General features: G+C 42.1%; 1 pseudogene; it reads right to left on the bottom strand.

Moving 5' to 3' along the window:
- LOC124004110 overlaps nucleotides 1-19,563 on the bottom strand; it is a 253,618-nt pseudogene that overhangs the window by 51,806 nt on the left and 182,249 nt on the right.

The raw sequence follows: 19,563 nt of genomic DNA, 5'->3' as shown, positions 1-19,563 counted from the left end.
CCCTTAATGTTGTAAGAATGTTTACAGAACACCTGGTCTAAGTTCTTTAAAGGTTCCCAGAACATTTACGTTTTGGGAGTTGTCTGGGATGTTGCAAGAATATTCTTGTGATATTCACATATTGTACTTAAGAGGTTGTGCATAACATTCCCACAATGTGGCACAATTTCCAAGTCAGTTTTCATAGCAGTTTAACATACTATTTTACTGAGGTTCACACAATATACATTTGACCTTGACTTGGGAGGTCCACAGAACATTTCAAGAACATTTAGAAAATTGTGTATTTATAGTTTACATAATAGTACCACAACATTTTCAGCATGCACATTTCCAGTTCCTTAAAGCATAATGCAGATTGGAATACATCCCCCACTATGTTTCTCTCCATATTTAATGGTCATTCACATTTGAGGATTGTATTGTAGGCCCACTAAAAAAGTGATATAGACAATCATTTAATACAATTCATAGGACATTTTAACAAAAATGTAATCATACAAACACAACCATATCAAGATATATATTTTGGGGGACAGACAAACAAGCTCCCTTTAAATGCCTTAGAGTAAAAAATAATCTCAGATCTTGTTATGATAAGAAATCAGGTCTGGGCCATGGCTAGAAAAACGGACTCTGTAGCCAATTATATACTTTTAACTACGGAATGTATTCTAAATATACACCAGTCAAGTTTCAGAACACGCCAAAGCACCATCTCCATTACTTTGGTTTTAAATGATGGTCTAAATGATGACCCAAACACAGTGTGTATTTACTGATGATGTTAAATCAGGTTTTCTGGACATAACAAAGGGTGTCCCACAGGGATGGATTCTTGGTCTGGTTCATTTCACTATTTACATGAACAATATTGGTTTATCTGTAAAAAAAGAAAGACGCTATTTCCCCCACAGCTGACCAGGCTCTGTCAGTGCTGCCAGGCTCTGTCAGTGCTCTGTCAGTGCTTCAGTCTGACTTTAATGCCCTGCAGAAAGCCTTTGTTGAACTGGAATTAGTACTTAATGCAGGTAAAAACCAAGTGTATGTTATTTTCCAAATCACTTAAAAATGTATCTGATGATTTATGCCTACATACTTTGGATGGGGCCCTCATTGATTGGTGTCCCTGCCTATTACTATCTGGGCATCTGGATTGCTGAAAAACATATACTTTAAAAAGCATGTTTATGCGTTAGTTAAGAAATTAAGAATTAAAATAGTATTCTACTATAGGAACAGATGCTGTCTTTCGTTAAATAGCAAAAATCAAATAATTAAGTCAACATTCATTCCGGTTATCGACTGCCACTGCATTGAAGCCTTTGGACACAGTTTATCAACATGCTTTGCACTTTATTACAGCCGATAGGTTCAGGACACACCATTGCACATTGTATCAGAATGTGGGCTGGCCCTCCTTGAAGTCTGATGGATTGCTTTTGATGTATTATGTAATAGATGTGTAATTGATAGATGTGTAATTATGTATATAGATGTGTAATTGATGTGTATATAGAAATGTATTATGGAATTGTTGTTTATTGGTGTGTTCATGCAGGGCCTCTCTGCGAAAGAGACTGATCTCAGCATAACTTCATGCTTCAATAAAGATAAAAAAATAATCAAAATAAATATTAACAATCTGCACGTGGGGTTGGAACATGCAATCTTCAGCCAGATCATTAACGCTCTGCACCACAAGGGGACAGCTGTCGTATTGCAGTTTTTCAGTCTATGTACATAGGGTAATATGGTCAATCAGGACACAGAACACAGTTTCTGAGTTATTACAATGCTATGTATCTTTTCAGAATGTGTATTGCATGCATTTGTATCTGTGTTTCGATTGAAATTGAGAAAGGGTCAAATTGTTTCATTATTTAGTTTGAAGGTTCTGAGTCTATATTTCAGAAGCATGCGATTACACAATAATACAACTTATTTAAATTAAAATGTATAAATATCGACCCAACTTAAATAACATTTCATAAGTCTTTCAATATGTGATGAACATTTTTTTAAATCATAAAATGCAGTGTTACAAGTATAATCAAAATTTGGTGGTGGCTTATATTTGTCCTATTTCACACATGCACAAGTGTGTACTATACACATGTGGACTCAAACTGGTGACATTTCGGTTACTGGCCCAATGCTCTAAACACTAGTTTACCTACCAGAAATTCTGGTTGGAGGATTTCGGATTTCCTGCTTATTGCCTCCTGATTCTGGGGATCTTCCGAATTCTGCAACCCTAGTCCTAATTAACCATTCATTTCCCTATCTATATAGATTGGAAACAAATGCGTAATACCACAGCTGTCCCCTAATGGCACAGAGGCTTACTGAGCTGGCTGAAGATTGCAGATTGTCAACATATAAAGTGTGAAAAATATGGATGTTTGTATGATTAATTGCAACTCAAATGATCTCTGAATGAAATGAAATGCAAGGTTTGTCTATATCATATTGTAGTGGGTCTACAATATAATCCTCAAATGAGAATTATTAATAAATATGGAGAATTTACTAGAAATGTAAAAAATGAAAAAAATGTGCATGCTGAAAGTATTGTAGTAACATTAGGTCAAACTTAAATATAAAGCATTGAAACCCCCCCCCCGAGAATCTGACTGCCAATAGGTACAGCACTTATCACAGAAGGAGGTCGTTCCTTCTCTTGCTAGAACCAAAAGGGTGTACGTACCTGTAGAACGCCTTGCTCAGCAACTTGACTTTGAGTCAATCAGACAGCATGAACCTCCAAGTGGGGGAGCCGACAGGAGTGACAAGAAAATGGAAGAAAGAGGGCACTTTTCCCAGTCTAATCCACCCTTTGCATAATAATTGTTCTAACTAAAACAATAAAGCTGCATAATAACTATTTTTTCTAGAGCAATTCTTTACATATTTTATATCATTCTAATGAGTTGTGCTTGAAGGATGTTTTTGTTAGATTTGATAATGTGCACTAGCTTATTAGTAAGCTAGCTTGCTAACGTTAGCTTGCTAACTGAGCAAGGCAGTCACACACACCCTATTCGTTTGATATGAAACGAATAGGGTGGTAAGTGCAACACAATGCACACAACACACATGCTTTACCAAGCTAGCCATCTGGCCACTGTGGCTAGTAACATTATATTTAAATCAGAGTGGATTTGTTTCCATGAAACAGCTGCCTGTAGCTGGCTTCCGAGAGTCAATGCAGTGTATTTACATTTACATTACCTAGCTAGTACAACAGCTAGCGAATGATGCTAACCATTTAGCTAATGTTAGCCAGCTTGCAAAAAAAGTATCTATGGGCTGTATGTGATTAAGGAGAGTGAATTAAATGTTTTTCTTTTCATCTTGCTAGCTAGTTATCTAGTTGTGGTCATCTGGCTAGTAGTACCATTAGCGCAGCTAGTTAGCCAACATTGACTAGGCCATAAAGAAACACACACACATGCATTACCAAACAATGTTACTGCCACCTTCTTGTATTTTAACAAGGCTGAGTGGCTGATGACATCAAGGTCTTTGCTGTGGGATCACAAAAGAGATTGACTGGCGACACTCTGTTCAGAGGTGCTAAGTACTGTTGGCAGGCAAATGTTTGACAATCCTACTGGTGTGTCTGACCTTTAACATTTTCAAAATGTTCTTGAAATATTCTGAGGACCTCAAAGACACGGTATAATTTATATTGTGTGAACATCAATGGAATATGATGTTAAACTTAAAATAAATTTAGGGAAATTGTGGAACATTGTGCAAAATTTTGGGAATATTCGGTGCAACCTCTTACGTACAATATGTGAATATCACAAGAATATTCTTGCAACATTCCAGACAACTTTCATAACTTAATTAAATGTTCTGGGAACCTTTAAAGAACTTTGAATGTTGACAAAAACACCTAGTCTAAGGGAATGTCCTGTGCAACCAAACTTTATCATTGTATGAATGTCATCACGACTGAGCATATTTTGTGCTTGTAATCTCTTGTAATGTAATTGCACTGTTACCACAACCTAATTAAATGTTCTGGGAACCTTTAAAGAACTCAGAAAGGCTGTGCTGTCAACATTCTTGCAACATCAAAGGAACATTTTGTGCACCCTGATACAAACATTCTCTAAATGTCAACACAACTGGAACAATTTTGTGTTTTGGGAACCTTTCTCTCATACCTCTGTCATATCCCCACAATGTAACGCAACCTAAAGAAATGTTTTATGAACATTTAAAGAGCATAAATGTGTTCTGGGAACATTCTTGTAACATCAGGTTAATGTTTTTTGTACCCCAAAATAATCCTTGTATAATCATCTGCACAACTGAACAGTTCATCTTTTGTTCCCACCAGGCCTTTTGGGAACATTTAAAAATACTAAATGTGTTCTGAGAACATTCATGCAACATAAGGTGAATGTTTTATAAAAACATTGTCTCTCTGTTCATACTGTAGGCGCCACTGGACATTTTTCTGTGTTATGAGAACATTTGCCACAACCGAACAAATGTTCTAAATCAAATTCAAATCAAATCAAATGTATTTGTCACATACACATGGTTAGCAGATGTTAATGCGAGTGTAGTGAAATGCTTGTGCTTCTAGTTCCGACAATGCAGTAATAACCTAATCTAACCTAACAATTCCAAAACTACCACCTTATACACACAAGTGGAAAGGGGTAAAGAATATGTACATAAAGATATATGAATGAGTGATGGTACAGAACAGCATAGGCAAGATGCAGTATATGGTATCGAGTACAGTATATACATATACATATGAGATGAGTAATGTAGCATATGTAAACAAAAGTTTAAAGTGGCTAGTGATACATGTATTACATAAAGATGCAGTAGATGATATACAGTACAGTATATACATATACATATGAGATGAGTAATGTAGGGTATGTAAACATTATATTAAGTAGCATTGTTTAAAGTGGCTAGTGATATATTTTACATAAATGTCCATCAATTCCCATTATTAAAGTTGCTGGAGTTGAGTCAGTGTGTTGGCAGCAGCCACTCAATGTTAGTGGTGGCTGTTTAATAACAGTCTGATGGCCTTGAGATAGAAGCTGTTTTTCAGTCTCTCGGTGCCTGCTTTAATGCACCTGTACTGACCTCGCTTTCTGGATGACAGCGGGGTGAACAGGCAGTGGCTCGGTGGTTGTTGTCCTTGATGATCTTTATGGCCTTCCTGTGACATCGAGTGGTGTAGGTGTCCTGGAGTGCAGGTAGTTTCCCCCGGTGATGCATTGTGCAGACCTCACTACCCCATGGAGAGCCTTACGGTTGTGGGGGAGCAGTTGCCGTACCAGGCGGTGAAGTTTGTGAGTGCTTTTGGTGATAAGCTGCTGGTGATAAGCTGCTGCGCCTTCTTCACAACGCTGTCTGTGTGGGTGGACCAATTCAGTTTGTCCGTGATATGTACGCCGAGGAACTTGAAACTTACTATCCTCTCCACTACTGTCCCATTGATGTGGGTACGGAGGTGCTCCCTCTGCTGTTTCCTGAAGTCCACAATCATCTCCTTTGTTTTGTTGACGTTGAGTGTGAGGTTATTTTCCTGAAACCACACTCCGAGGGCCCTCACCTCCTCCCTGTACGCCATCTCGTCGTTGTTGGTAATCAAGCCTACCACTGTAGTGTCGTCCGCAAACTTGATGATTGAGTTGTAGGCGTGCATGGCCACGCAGTTGTGGGTGAACAGGGAGTACAGGAGAGGGCTCAGAACCCACCCTTGTGGGGCCCCAGTGTTGAGGATCAGCGGGGTGGAGATGTTGTTACCTACCCTCACCACCTGGGGCGGCCCGTCAGGAAGTCCAGTACCCAGTTGCACAGGGCGGGGTCAAGACCCAGGGTCTCGAGCTTGATGACGAGTTTGGAGGGTAATATGGTGTTAAATGCTGAGCTGTAGTCGATGAACAGCATTCTCACATAGGTATTCCTCTTGTCCAGATGGGTTAGGGCAGTGTGCAGTGTGGTTGAGATTGCATCGTCTGTGGACCTATTTGGGCGGTAAGCAAATTGGAGTGGGTCTCGGGTGTCAGGTAGGCTGGAGGTGATATGGTCCTTGACTAGTCTCTCAAAGCACTTCATGATGACGGAAGTGAGTGTTACGGGGCGGTAGTCATTTAGCTCAGTTACCTTAGCTTTCTTGGGAACAGGGACAATGGTGGCCCTCTTGAAGCATGTGGGAACAGCAGACTAGGATAAGAATTAATTGAATATGTCCGTAAACACACCAGCCAGCTGGTCTGCGCATGCTCTGAGGGCACGGCTGGGGATGCCGTCTGGGCCTGCAGCCTTGCGAGGGTTAACACGTTTAAATGTTTTCCTCACATCGGCTGCAGTGAAGAAGAATCCGCAGGTTTTGGTTGCGGGCCGTGTCAGTGGCACTGTATTGTCCTCAAAGCAGGCAAAAAAGTTATTTAGTCTGCCTGGGAGCAAGACATCCTGGTCCGAGACGGGGCTGGTTTTCTTTTTGTAATCCGTGATTGACTGTAGACCCTGCCACATACCTGTTGTGTCTCAGCACATTGAATTGTGACTCTACTTTGTCTCTATACTGACGCTTAGCTTGTTTGATTGCGTTGCGGAGGGAATAGCTACACTGTTTGTATTCGGTCATGTTTCCGGTTACCTTGCCCTGGTTAAAAGCAGTGGTTCGCGCTTTCAGTTTCACGTGAATGCTGACATCAATCTTTCAGTTTCTGGTTTGGGAATGTTTTAATCGTTGCTATGGGAACGACATCATCAATGCACTTTCTAATGAATTCGCTCACCGAATCAGAATATTCGTCAACGTTGCTGTTTGACGCAATGCGGAACATATCCCAGTCCACGTGACCGAAGCAGTCTTGAAGCGTGGAATCAGATTGGTCGGACCAGCATTGAACAGACCTGAGCGCGGGAGCTTCTTGTTTTAGTTTCTGTCTGGAGGCAGGGAGCAACAAAATGGAGTCGTGGTCAGCTTTTCCGAAAGGAGGGCAGGGGAGGGCCTTATATGCGTCACAGAAGTTAGAATAGCAATCATCCAAGGTTTTACCAGCCCTGGTTGCGCAATTGATATGCTGATACAATTTAGGGAGTCTTGTTTTCAGATTAGCCTTGTTAAAATCCCCAGCTACAATAAATGCAGACTCAGGATATGTGGTTTCCAGTTTGCAAAGAGTCAAATAATGTTTGTTCAGGGCCATCGATGTGTCTGCTTGGGGGGGAATATATACGGCTGTGATTATAATCGAAGAGAATTCCCTTGGTCGATAATGCGGTCGACATTTGAATGTGAGGAATTCTAAATCAGGTGAACAGAAGGACTTGAGTTCCTGTATGTTGTAGTGATCACACCACGTCTCGTTAATCATAAGGCATATGCCCCCGCCCCTCTTCTTACCAGAAAGATGTTTGTTTCTGTCGGCGCGAAGCGTGAAGAAACCAGCTGGCTGCACCGATTCCGTTGTCACGCCCTGACCGTAGATTGCTTCGTTTGTTTCTATTTTTAGTTTGGTCGGGGTTTGATGTGGGTGGGTATTCTATGTTGTATGTCTAGGTGTTGTGTTTCTATGTTTAGGCCTGGTATGGTTCCCAATTAGAGGCAGCTGGTTATCGTTGTCTCTGATTGAGAACCATACTTAGGCAGCCTGTTTTCCCATATGGGTGTGGGTAGTTGTTTTCTGTCTTTGTGTGTCTGCACCAGACAGAACTGTTTCGTTTGTTCTGCTTTGTTGTTTTTTTGTTCTTGTGTTCAGTTTCTTTATTAAATTTACCATGAACATGTACCATGCTGCACCATGCTGGGAACATTTGAGTGAATGTGAAGAGAACATTCCAAAGATATTTTATTAGAAAAAAATTCAAACCCTAATTTCAATTTAATGGGAATTGTAGCTAATGTTCTGGGAATGTTCCCAGTTTGCTGGGTCAACATATTCTATGCCTCACACATACTGTATTTTCCGTGCCGTGAAAAGTAACATGGGAGGGTTCCACCTATTGACAATGCATCCTGACAAGATTTTATCCTGCACAATACAACCTGGGACAGACACGAGCAAACTTGTGACCTGCACATTTTTCTTTTTAAAAAGTAAAAGCATACAATTAAAAGCATGACAATTTACTTTTCAAGTTCAAAAAGTCCCAGGACTCCACTAGAATACAGATCTAGAGATATTGTAATATGATTTCCTCTATGACTAGCACAATATTTTGATAGATTGTGTTTATGACATTAAGGGCATTGGTCCAGGTTTAATAATCCACATTTGCCTTGGTTTCCAGCAATTCCCTATCAGAACATTAAAATACCATACAGTATGTGAGTTCAGGTAGGCGTTAGCGCTACAGCAAACGAACAGTATATCTCAACTATCTATCTACTTGTAACAAGCTCATAGTTACACAAAGGGAAACAAACAAGGACCGACAAACCAGCAGGGAAGAACAGGGGAACATGGCAACATCCATCCATTCAAGCCTAATAGAGCCACTGCTATTGAATGAATCATCCCATGGAAACATATACTGTACAAGTGTCACAGTGGTGCAAAATACCAAATCAATCAACAACAAAACTCTCCGTTCCAAACATATCCATACACTACAAGCAGGACATTAAATCAAAATGATCAGTTACTGTAGCTCAGGGAATATCTGTGTTAGAAACCATGAAAAAGGAAAAGCATAGTCTATCGCTATCTCACAGTTCTATCAGGATTCAAACTGTCAGTTTAACAGGGGATGACAAAACAGTAGAATAGAAAAATACATATTTTATTAATAAAACTTGATGCGTTTCAGCATTTCAGCCTTGATCCGTCAGCTTGGGAGACAGCATCATGTACGTAGGTACACAGTGTAGCTGAAGGGCACCAGCAGAGTAACCACTATGCAAATGCAGGATACTTTGTTTGACAAGCAACAACACCTCTTTGTGTATATGTAAACCGTGACGAGTCGTACCAGACACTGTGCACACAGTCCTGCTGCCAGAGTCGTGCCACCAAAGTGGTGTAGCAGCTGTGTCACCGAATGGGTCACCCCTGTCTAGATCAGCACTGTCTGACTGACCCCTGACGCCACCCAGCCACACCCCTCACCCACACACACACACAGCTCTCCTGTCACTGTTAGCAGGAGGCTGGCTTAACACTTTGCTCAGAAAAGCGTGGATATATGTCAGCAGACAGTGGCTGGTATGGTCGCCCACACCCTCCCACAGAGGGCGAAAAGTGCTTGATTAGCACCCAGACTCTGCACAGCGAGTGGCATGTCGGGTGACTCCAAGTACTGGCCAAACCAATTTTACTTTCAGTCCTCACATTGGTTTGTTTGTGCAGATGTCTAAAGTGTGATTAAACCAGGAGTTATGTGTCTGGGATATGACTGGAATGAGTGGGAACCTTTACTGAATATAGGCCTACAGGAATCTACATCGGATGCAGGTACTGTAGGTAAACAGACAGATATGATACTTCATATATTTCTCCAGATGCACTTTCAACCCAAAGCTGGAGATAAATGATAACAGTCAGAGAGATTCTGTAACAGTGAGGAATAGAATCAATATGACCAGAGAAATAATATCAAGTTACAAAGCCTGACCAGGTAAACATACAATAATCATAGCCAGGGGTGTCTGGCATTAGCTCTTTATCAATACTACAACATTCGTTCCTCCAGGGTACCATACCTGAACAAATCCTACAACAACAGTTCCTCCAGGGTACCATACCTGAACAAATCCTACAACAACCGTTCCTCCCGGGTACCATACCTGAACAAATCCTACAACAACCGTTCCTCCCGGGTACCATACCTGAACAAATCCTACAACAACCGTTCCTCCCGGGTACCATACCTGAACAAATCCTACAACAACCGTTCCTCCCGGGTACCATACCTGAACAAATCCTACAACAACCGTTCCTCCCGGGTACCATACCTGAACAAATCCTACAACAACCGTTCCTCCCGGGTACCATACCTGAACAAATCCTACAACAACCCCAGTGCTTAGGAAAATCAACCCCTCCACAGAGAGAGCGATCAGACAATAAAGAGAGAGATTGTTACATTACCTGTGGCTCTCTCGAAGAGCCTCGCTGCCCTTCCTCCAGGAGATCACGCCCCAGGGGACATCTTGGGCCGGCACTCGATCAACACGTCTCCTCCCTCCTTCACCATGGTGGGGCTCCTCAGCTGGTTCTGGGAGAAATCTGGGGCAACAGCTGAAACAAGACATGCATGTTAAAAACCCTTCGCTGCCCTTTTACTTTCCTATATCTAACTTTCAACATGCATTACATGAGCGTAAAGCCATGAGTTTATCACATGAACTGAACTAGGAAAACCTCAGGGCCTTAGTATAGTGGGCCCAGAGTCGTTCCTGGTGATGTCGCGTTGTACCCCCAAAAATATATATATACAGCAAGGGAAAATGACACTCCCGATTGGCAAGGCCTGGAGATAGTCATTGGGAGTATTTAAATTGCATTTCCTTGACTCCTCATGTCCTCTCTCCTTGCCAACTTCTTAAAACCAATTGGAGGAGAAGGTCAGAAGGGAGGGACCTCTGTCTTTATCAGCCAACAGGTTTCAACCATGTACACCTCAACATTCCTGTACTTCATATACAGTATAACCACGTACAGGTGAGGTGAGGAGAGAGGACATGAGGAGCCAAGCAAATGCAAGTGAGATTCTCCCATTGCCATTGGCCATAGCTAGAGGAGGTCTCAGCCAGGGTAGAAAAGGATAAACGAGATATATAACCTCTCCACTCCAGCATGTAAGGAATAGAAAAGGCAGATACTGAAAATGCACAAAACTAAAATAATAATGAAATTGAATGTTATCTGTATAACCCCTAAATGGTTTAATAACAGTAGCATGGATAAATCATGGATATTTTAAACACACCCTCACATGACTGCTGTGTACTTCAAAGTGAGGCATGTACTGTGTGTGTGATGTTGAGCAGAAATGTCAGGGAAGGTAGGAGAGTGCTACACTGCACTCATTAATTAACGGAATCATTTTCTCTGCAAAGAAAAACAAAGAAAAAATGTCATGTCCTTCAGTTTTTCAGCTCCATTTAGTTCTACCATGATCATTTCCTTTTCACTCCTGGATCATCCCTCCCTGTGTTTTTATAAAGCACTTCAATTAGTGCATTTCTGCCAGGGTCTGTCAATTATATTTTTTACCTCCTCCAAGTTCAATTTAACCTGGGCTCATTGGCTGTGTTGGATCTAATTCCAATCAATGACAAAACAATGTTCAAGCTTGATGGGAGATGGGTTGGGGAGTGAGAGCTGGAGGCCAGCCCTGACAGGACTCACAGGGCAGATGGGTGGGACTGGGGAGCACAGTGGCATGGTCATACATCAATAGCACTCCAGTGCATTCATCCTGTAATTTATGGTTTTTAATTAGGGGGAAATCACAGAGATGCTGGAGGTCACACTACAGTGGTAGGGAACGGAAAACAAATGTCGCAAATAACACTAAAACATGCACACGACAAACAAACGTGCATACTGTACTACACTCTTTGGAAAAAAAGTGCTACCTTCATATGTCCCCACAGGAGAACCCTTTGAAGAACCCTTTCTGGTTGCCAGGTAGAACCCTTTCTTGAACTCTTGGAACCAAAAAGGGTTCAACCTGGAACCAAAAAGGGTTCTCCTATGGAGACAGCCGAAGAACCCCTTTGGATCACTTTTTTCTAACAGTGTACATAAAATATATTTAGTCAGGCAGGCAGGCACACCAACACACATCCAGTCTTGTATTGCCTTACCAATGACTCTGAGCTCTGCATTGGAGTATACCTCCCCATGTTTGTTTCCAGCCACACATTGATACATTCCAATGTCGGACAGTGTCAGCCGGCTGATTGACAACGCTCCATTGGCAACTTGTATGCGCTCCTATGAACAGAGAGACAGAGACATGCCCTTTGATATACCTTATTCTGATTGCTAATTTGCATAAAAGCATGCAGCCAATGTGCCAGTGAATTATAGTGTGGCAGTGACGGACGTGGCAATGAATCTAGGTTTTCATCACTAATGGAGGGAAAGGGCAGGGTGGAAGGAGGCAGGCTACCAGAAAATGACCCTAATCAATCTGCATGTTTATGAGAGTGATATAAAACCATTCCCAATGTATATCACTGGCTTCACCACAGGGCCAGTTTCCCCTTCAGCACAAGGACTGGATGTGAGGAATAGGAATATCTTAACATCAGAACTATACAGTATTGTGAAAATTGGTTTCCTGATAGGTATTCCCTATACATACTAAGTACTGTACGGTGTTATGTACACTTCAGATCACACACTGTACTGGGCGACCGTTGCCCCCGTGGTGAAGATATACTTCTGTTGTGACTAGCCCATCAAAATAGACAGGCTTATTAGCCCAGATGGGCTTAATGCACTCAAACCCAGACACTTAGCTACTTTATCTTCAAGGTAGGTTTACATTCATGAACTTAAGTACAAATATATATCTTTATTACGAGAACGGCATAAAACCGAACAACAGTTTTTAGGGAAGGAATTTTGGCAGAGCACTTTGTGACATTTCTACAGAGTTCTGCCTTCTGCCCTTCATCTCCCCTGTTTTCCAGAGGCTCACCCTTAATGTCATTAGAGCACATTTCCATAGGGGTGTCGACTCGGCTCAGCTTAAGTTTGGCACAGCCGTGACTCCAGGCAGTCTGACGGGATTAAGGTACTGTCATATGAAAAGAGGAGCTGTCCTCATTGAAACATCAGTAGCTAAGCCCGTGTTTAAGCAGGTTGCGTTCTGAATTTCCATAATGCTCAGTGGCTCATAGCTAGTCGGATGCACCATGGTAAATGTGCCTGCTGGCAAGAGCGGCAGAATGGTGGTGGCGTAAATCAGTCAGTGCGTAGGAATCACTCTGTTTACGGGCTGCTATTAATTAAGCATGACGTTCCTCTTACATCAGCAGTTTTCCATGCCGGGACCTTGGGGGACCATCTGCATGCCTTATGCTGAATGGAAGTGATTGGCAATGTTATTGCCAACGCAACCAGGTTTCTTCATTTTATATAGGACAGTATAAACAACAAGCCACTTGTTTAGATTAATGTCACAAACAAATGAATGTAATGGTTGTCTTTGAGATACCTTGATTTTCTTGTTTTTGATTATCGTCCCTCTCGGCAGGTATGACAAATGCATTAACATTATTGACAGTATCTATCATAACTATTCATAGTCTACTGTGTACCCATGCACTTTAGCTCCGGACAAAACTTGTGAAGTTATTTGCAAAAATGAAGGTAATATCATAAGCCATTGCAGTCAGCTTCTATGTCCAAATGAGCAGAACAAGCAGAAAAGGTCCATATTGATTTACTGTAATGAATCACACCAAATGGTATATCTTCCCCTTTCCTGCCCTCCCTCCATGAATGACCTTTAGTTATCAGATTGATGAAGCTGCACTGGTTGCTGGTGACATTTAAAACAATGTAACACTTCTGCTTGATTAATATAATTATCCAAGTGCATTACTAATCCTCCCATTTATGTCCATATTAAGGAAACCCTAGTCCATGAGAATGAACACATCGATGTGTCTCACCTTTTATAACAGATACACTCAGAGGCTTCAGATAAACTCAGAGGCATCAGATACAGATGGTCCCCAAATCTGTCCATTTGAACAAGAATTGTTGGAATTATATGTTACACTCTTTGGAAAAAAGGTGCTATCTAGAACCTTAAAGTGTTCTTCGGCCGTCCCCATAGGAGAACCCTTTGAAGAACTCTTTTTAGTTCATATCAAATCAAATCAAATTTTATTTGTCACGTACACATGGTTAGCAGATGTTAATGCGAGTGTAGCGAAATGCTTGTGCTTCTAGTTCCGACAATGCGGTAATAACCAACGAGTAATCTAGCTAACAATTCCAAAACTACTACCTTATACACACAAGTGTAAAGGGATAAAGAATATGTACATAAAGATATATGAATGAGTGATGGTACAGAGCGGCATAGGCAAGATGCAGTAGATGGTATCGAGTACAGTATATACATATGAGATGAGTATGTAAACAAAGTGGCATAGTTTAAAGTGGCTAGTGATACATGTTGTCATGCAGGTGAAAGAGGACCCAAAAGCGACTTGGCGAAAACAGAGTCTTTAATCCAGTAAAGTAAATACAAACAAGAAACACAACTTTCACTCGAAATGACGAGGACAAACTGGAGACTCGATCTTGAACAGCAGGTGAACAGCAGGTTGCCTCGGGAAGGCACTTGAACCAGACAGACTCAGACACCTGCTCACCACGCAGCATCTGAGGAAAACACGACACGACAGGGCGATACACAAACACAGCACGGTGAATTCTAGACAAGGAACCGACAGGACAGGAACGGAACACAAAGGAAGAAATAGGGACTCTAATCAGGGGAAAGGATCGGGAACAGGTGTGGGAAGACTAAATGATTGATTAGGGGAATAGGAACAGCTGGGAGCAGGAACGGAACGATAGAGAGAAGAGAGAGCGAGAGAGTGAGAGAGGGAGGGGGAGAGAGAGGGATAGAAAGAGGGAAAGAACCTAATAAGACCAGCAGAGGGAAACGAATAGAATGGGAAGCACAGGGACAAGACAAGATAATAAATGACAAAACATGACACATGTATTACATAAAGATGCATTAGATGATATAGAGTACAGTATATACGTATACATATGAGATAAATAATGTAGGGTATGGAAACATTATATTAAGTAGCATTGTTTAAAGTGGCTAGTGATATATATTACATGAATTTCCATCAATTCCCATTATTAAAGTGGCTGGAGTTGAGTCAGTGTGTTGGCAGCAACCACTCAATGTTAGTGGTGGCTGTTTAACAGTCTGATGGCCTTGAGATAGAAGCTGTTTTTCAGTCTCTCGGTCCCAGCTTTGATGCACCTGTACTGACCTCGCCTTCTGGATGATAGCGGGGTGAACAGGCAGTGGCTTGGGTGGTTGTTGTCCTTGATGATCTTTATGGCCTTCCTGTGACATCGAGTGGTGTTGGTGTCCTGGAGGGCAGGTAGTTTGCCCCCCGTGATGCGTTGTGCAGACCTCACTACCCTCTGGAGAGCCTTACGGTTGTGGGCGGAGCAGTTGCCGTACCAGGTGGTGATACAGCCCGACAGGATGCTCTCGATTGTGCATCTGTAGAAGTTTGTGAGTGCTTTTGGTGACAAGCCGAATTTCTTCAGCCGAATTTCTGCTGCGGCTTCATCACGATGCTGTCTGTGTGGTTGGACTAATTCAGTTTGTCTGTGATGTGTACGCCGTGGAACTTACTACCTTCTCCACTACTCCACTACTGTTCCATCGATGTGGATAGGGGGGTGTTCCCTCTGCTGTTTCCTGAAGTCCACAATCATCTCCTTAGTTTTGTTGACATTGAGTGTGAGGTTATTTTCATGACACCACACTCCGAGGGCCCTCACCTCCTCCCTGTAGGCCGTCTCGTCGTTGTTGGTAAGCAAGCCTACCACTGTTGTGTCGTCCGCAAACTTGACGCAGTCGTGGGTGTACAGGGAGTACAGTAGAGGGCTCAGAACGCACCCTTGTGGGGCCCCAGTGTTGAGGATCAGCGGGGTGGAGATGTTGTTACCTACCCTCACCACCTGGGGGCGGCCCGTCAGGAAGTCCAGTACCCAGTTGCACAGGGCGGGGTCGAGACCCAGGGTCTCAAGCTTGATGATGAGTTTGGAGGGTACTATGGTGTTAAATGCTGAGCTGTAGTCGATGAACAGCATTCTCACATAGGTGTTCCTCTTGTCCAGATGGGTTAGGGCAGTGTGCAGTGTGGTTGAGATTGCATCGTCTGTGGACCTATTTGGTTTGGGCGGTAAGCAAATTGGAGTGGGTCTCGGGTGTCAGGTAGGCTGGAGGTGATATGGTCCTTGACTAGTCTCTCAAAGCACTTCATGATGACGGAAGTGAGTGCAACGGGGCGGTAGTCGTTTAGCTCAGTTACCTTAGCTTTCTTGGGAACAGGAACAATGGTGGCCCTCTTGAAGCATGTGGGAACAGCAGACTGGGATAGGGATTGATTGAATATGTCCGTAAACACACCAGCCAGCTGGTCTGCGCATGCTCTGAGGGCGCGGCTGGGGATGCCGTCTGGGCCTGCAGTCTTGCGAGGGTTAACACATTTAAATGTTTAACTCACCTCGGCTGTAGTGAAGGAGAGTCCGCATGTTTTGGTTGCGGGCCGTGTCAGTGGCACTGTATTGTCCTCAAAGCAGGCAAAAAGTTATTTAGTCTGCCTGGGAGCAAGACATCCTTGTCCGTGACTGGGCTGGTTTTCTTTTTGTAATCCGTGATTGACTGTAGACCCTGCCACATACCTCTTGTGTCTCAGCACATTGTCTGGGCCGTTGAATTACGATTCTACTTTGTCTCTATACTGACGCTTAGCTTGTTTGATTGCCTTGCGGAGGGAATAGCTACACTGTTTGTATTCGGTCATGTTTCCGGTCACCTTGCCCTGATTAAACGCAGTGGTTCGCGCTTTCAGTTTCACGCGAAAGCTGCCATGAATCCACGGTTTCTGGTTTGGGAATGTTTTAATCGTTGCTATGGGAACGACATCTTCAACGCACGTTCTAATGAACTCGCTCACCGAATCAGCGTATTTGTCAATGTTGTTTGTTTGACGCAATACGAAACATATCCCAGTCCACGTGATGGAATCAGTCTTGGAGCGTGGAATCAGATTGGTCGGACCAGCGTTGAACAGACCTCAGCGTGGGAGCTTCTTGTTTTAGCTTCTGTCTGTAGGCAGGGAGCAACAAAATGGAGTCGTGGTCAGCTTTTCCGAAAGGAGGGCAGGGGAGGGCCTTATATGAATCGCAGAAGTTAGAATAGCAATGATCCAAGGTTTTACCAGCCCTGGTTGCGCAATCGATATGCTGATACAATTTAGGGAGTCTTGTTTTCAGATTAGCCTTGTTAAAATCCCCAGCTACAATGAATGCAGCCTCAGGATATGTGGATTCCAGTTTGCAGAGTCAAATAAAGTTCGTTCAGAGCCATCGATGTGTCTGCTTGGGGGGGAATATATACGGCTGTGATTATAATCGAAGAGAATTCCCTTGGTAGATAATGCGGTCGACACTTTCGACTTTCGAACACTTTCTACAGAGAGTTGAACATTGTACACAAAAGGGTTCTCCTATGGGGACAGCCGAAGAACCCTATTGTAACCCTTTTTTCTAAAAGTGTATGGAAATAAAAAACAACTTTGAGTAAAATAATCCCTCAAACAGATGGGGGTAAATTTGATCTAATCCTTTCTTTCAACAAGCGATAGAACAATGCAAACCATTTCAGTAGACCTTGTAAAGGGTTTTAATAAAATGTGATGCAATGACTAGACAGATTGTTAATTATGCACAGCTGAAGGCAACCCTAATCGGGCTTTATGGGCAAAGGAGAGAGACAGAGCCTGCTGCTGCTGTTTGGAGCACTGCCTCTGGTAACAATAAAACAGGCCTGCGTCTCACATTTCTCCTGCATATATAACATCGACGGAATGATCGATACCCTCTGTTTTGTTTGTGACCATTTTGCATAATGAAGAAAATTTACATAAAGTCTGTTTATTTTTTCATCCAAGCTGTGCCTGAGTGCTCACCATCAATCTCCAGCAAATATACTGGCCACGTACTGTAGCACAGGGGACCTGTCGCACTCCCATTCAGGTATATTGAATCATATTTCCACAAAGCCGTAATAGATACTCCACTCTGACCCTGCACTTTTATAAGCTGAACAAATAACCTTGCAGTTGCAGTCTACACTGTACAGTATCTACTGTAGGTGTTCAGCTCTCATTATTGTGTTCATTATGGGTAATCTGAGAGAGGCACGTGGCTATAGTACAGTAGGTATAGGATGCACAATAGTCAATGTGTTTTTATAAAATGGGTTGTTCGGATCCTGGATGCTGATTGGTTGATAGCAGGAGTCACAATCACAATGCCTGTTGTGGAAATTCTTACACAGGGACACTCAAAGTTTAAATAAATCATTGTTTACTTGTCAGCGAGCTGGATAGGTTCCAACCAACTCAATGCACCATAGTACACATGTCAATCAGGAGCTCTGCTTGGGCAGACCCAGCAGTTGTCTTATATACAGCTATACACAAACAAGTTATATTTGCATGATTTAGCATAATTAATTAATCATTACCGTTTTGTTTCATTCATGTGACCAACCAATACTGTTTCATAATGTGACAGACCAACACCTCACGAGGCTTCTCCTCTCTAAGCTGAGACCTTGAAACTGAGATATCTTTCATTTGTTCTCAAAACATGGTTTGGCTGGGCGTATTGCCAAATTGTAGCTACTGATAAGAGGAGGATTTGTTCAGTCAACCACCTCCATGAGCATAGCAATTGGTTTATAGAACAGCACATGAATAGAAGACAGAAATCAGTTATAAGAAAAGCACAAACATAAACATGTCCCTTACATGCCCATGAACAGTTCCATTAGATGTATCAATGTGCATCCACTGTCAAACAGACCAGCCAGTCAATTTACTGTATAAACTTAATCTCCCCTGGAAAAAAACATCTAGACATATTTCCACAAGCTACTAGCCTGCATTTGGTTTGTTAGAGTGAGGGTTAATATAAGCTGTGTGCCTATCCAATCTTTTTTTTGCGATCTCCACTGTGCCATGCATTTGAACGTGGCGATACTGACAGCTTCTCTGATCCAGGCAAATTCATTTATCAGGATCATTATAATGGATATATCCACAGAATTGGCTATAGAAACAAAGGTAAAACAAACAAAATTGCACATAGTTTGCTGTCATTTCAGCTGCTTAATGTGATTGTGTGACAGCTTTAGTTGGCTAGCTAGCAAAGGAGAAGAAACGTTAGCTTAGCTATCCTCAATAGCTATAGTATTAACTCAACAATCAGTTGGTTGTTGCCTATTTATACATTATTTATTAAATCATTATTTATTGAAATTCTTGTCTGTCGTCATCATTGAACCTCTGCTAGGTAGCTACATGCCAATAACTTGTTTACATGGGAATGAAAAGAATGACCAACTAGGTCAAAACATGAGAATAGAATTAACAACTAGCCTGTTTTGTTAGCGTCTTCAGAACCTCAGCACTAACAACTGACTTTTGCTCTGACTATATTATCTGGTGGAAAGACGAAATAAAACAAATTGACTCATTAAAAAAATGTTTTTAATGAAAATATGTTGTTAATATAAAAAATATTTAAACAAATTAATATATATATATAAAAGCAATAATACAATTGAACCCCTTTAGTCAGGAGCTATCACACAATAATCCCCGGGGTTCTCATGCCTTATAACTGGCTAGCTACAGTCGATCTAGGATGCACAAAAGTCAGTGTGTTTATAAGGGGCTCTTCTCCTTTTTGTCCATTGGTGGTACAGGAGTAATGACTTCACTCTGAGAAGAGAGATTTTACTTGAAGATTA

This window comes from Oncorhynchus gorbuscha, linkage group LG18 (assembly GCF_021184085.1).
Source record: "Oncorhynchus gorbuscha isolate QuinsamMale2020 ecotype Even-year linkage group LG18, OgorEven_v1.0, whole genome shotgun sequence".
NCBI classification, from domain to species: domain Eukaryota; kingdom Metazoa; phylum Chordata; class Actinopteri; order Salmoniformes; family Salmonidae; genus Oncorhynchus; species Oncorhynchus gorbuscha.
This window is presented reverse-complemented; position numbering and strand designations above follow the sequence as displayed.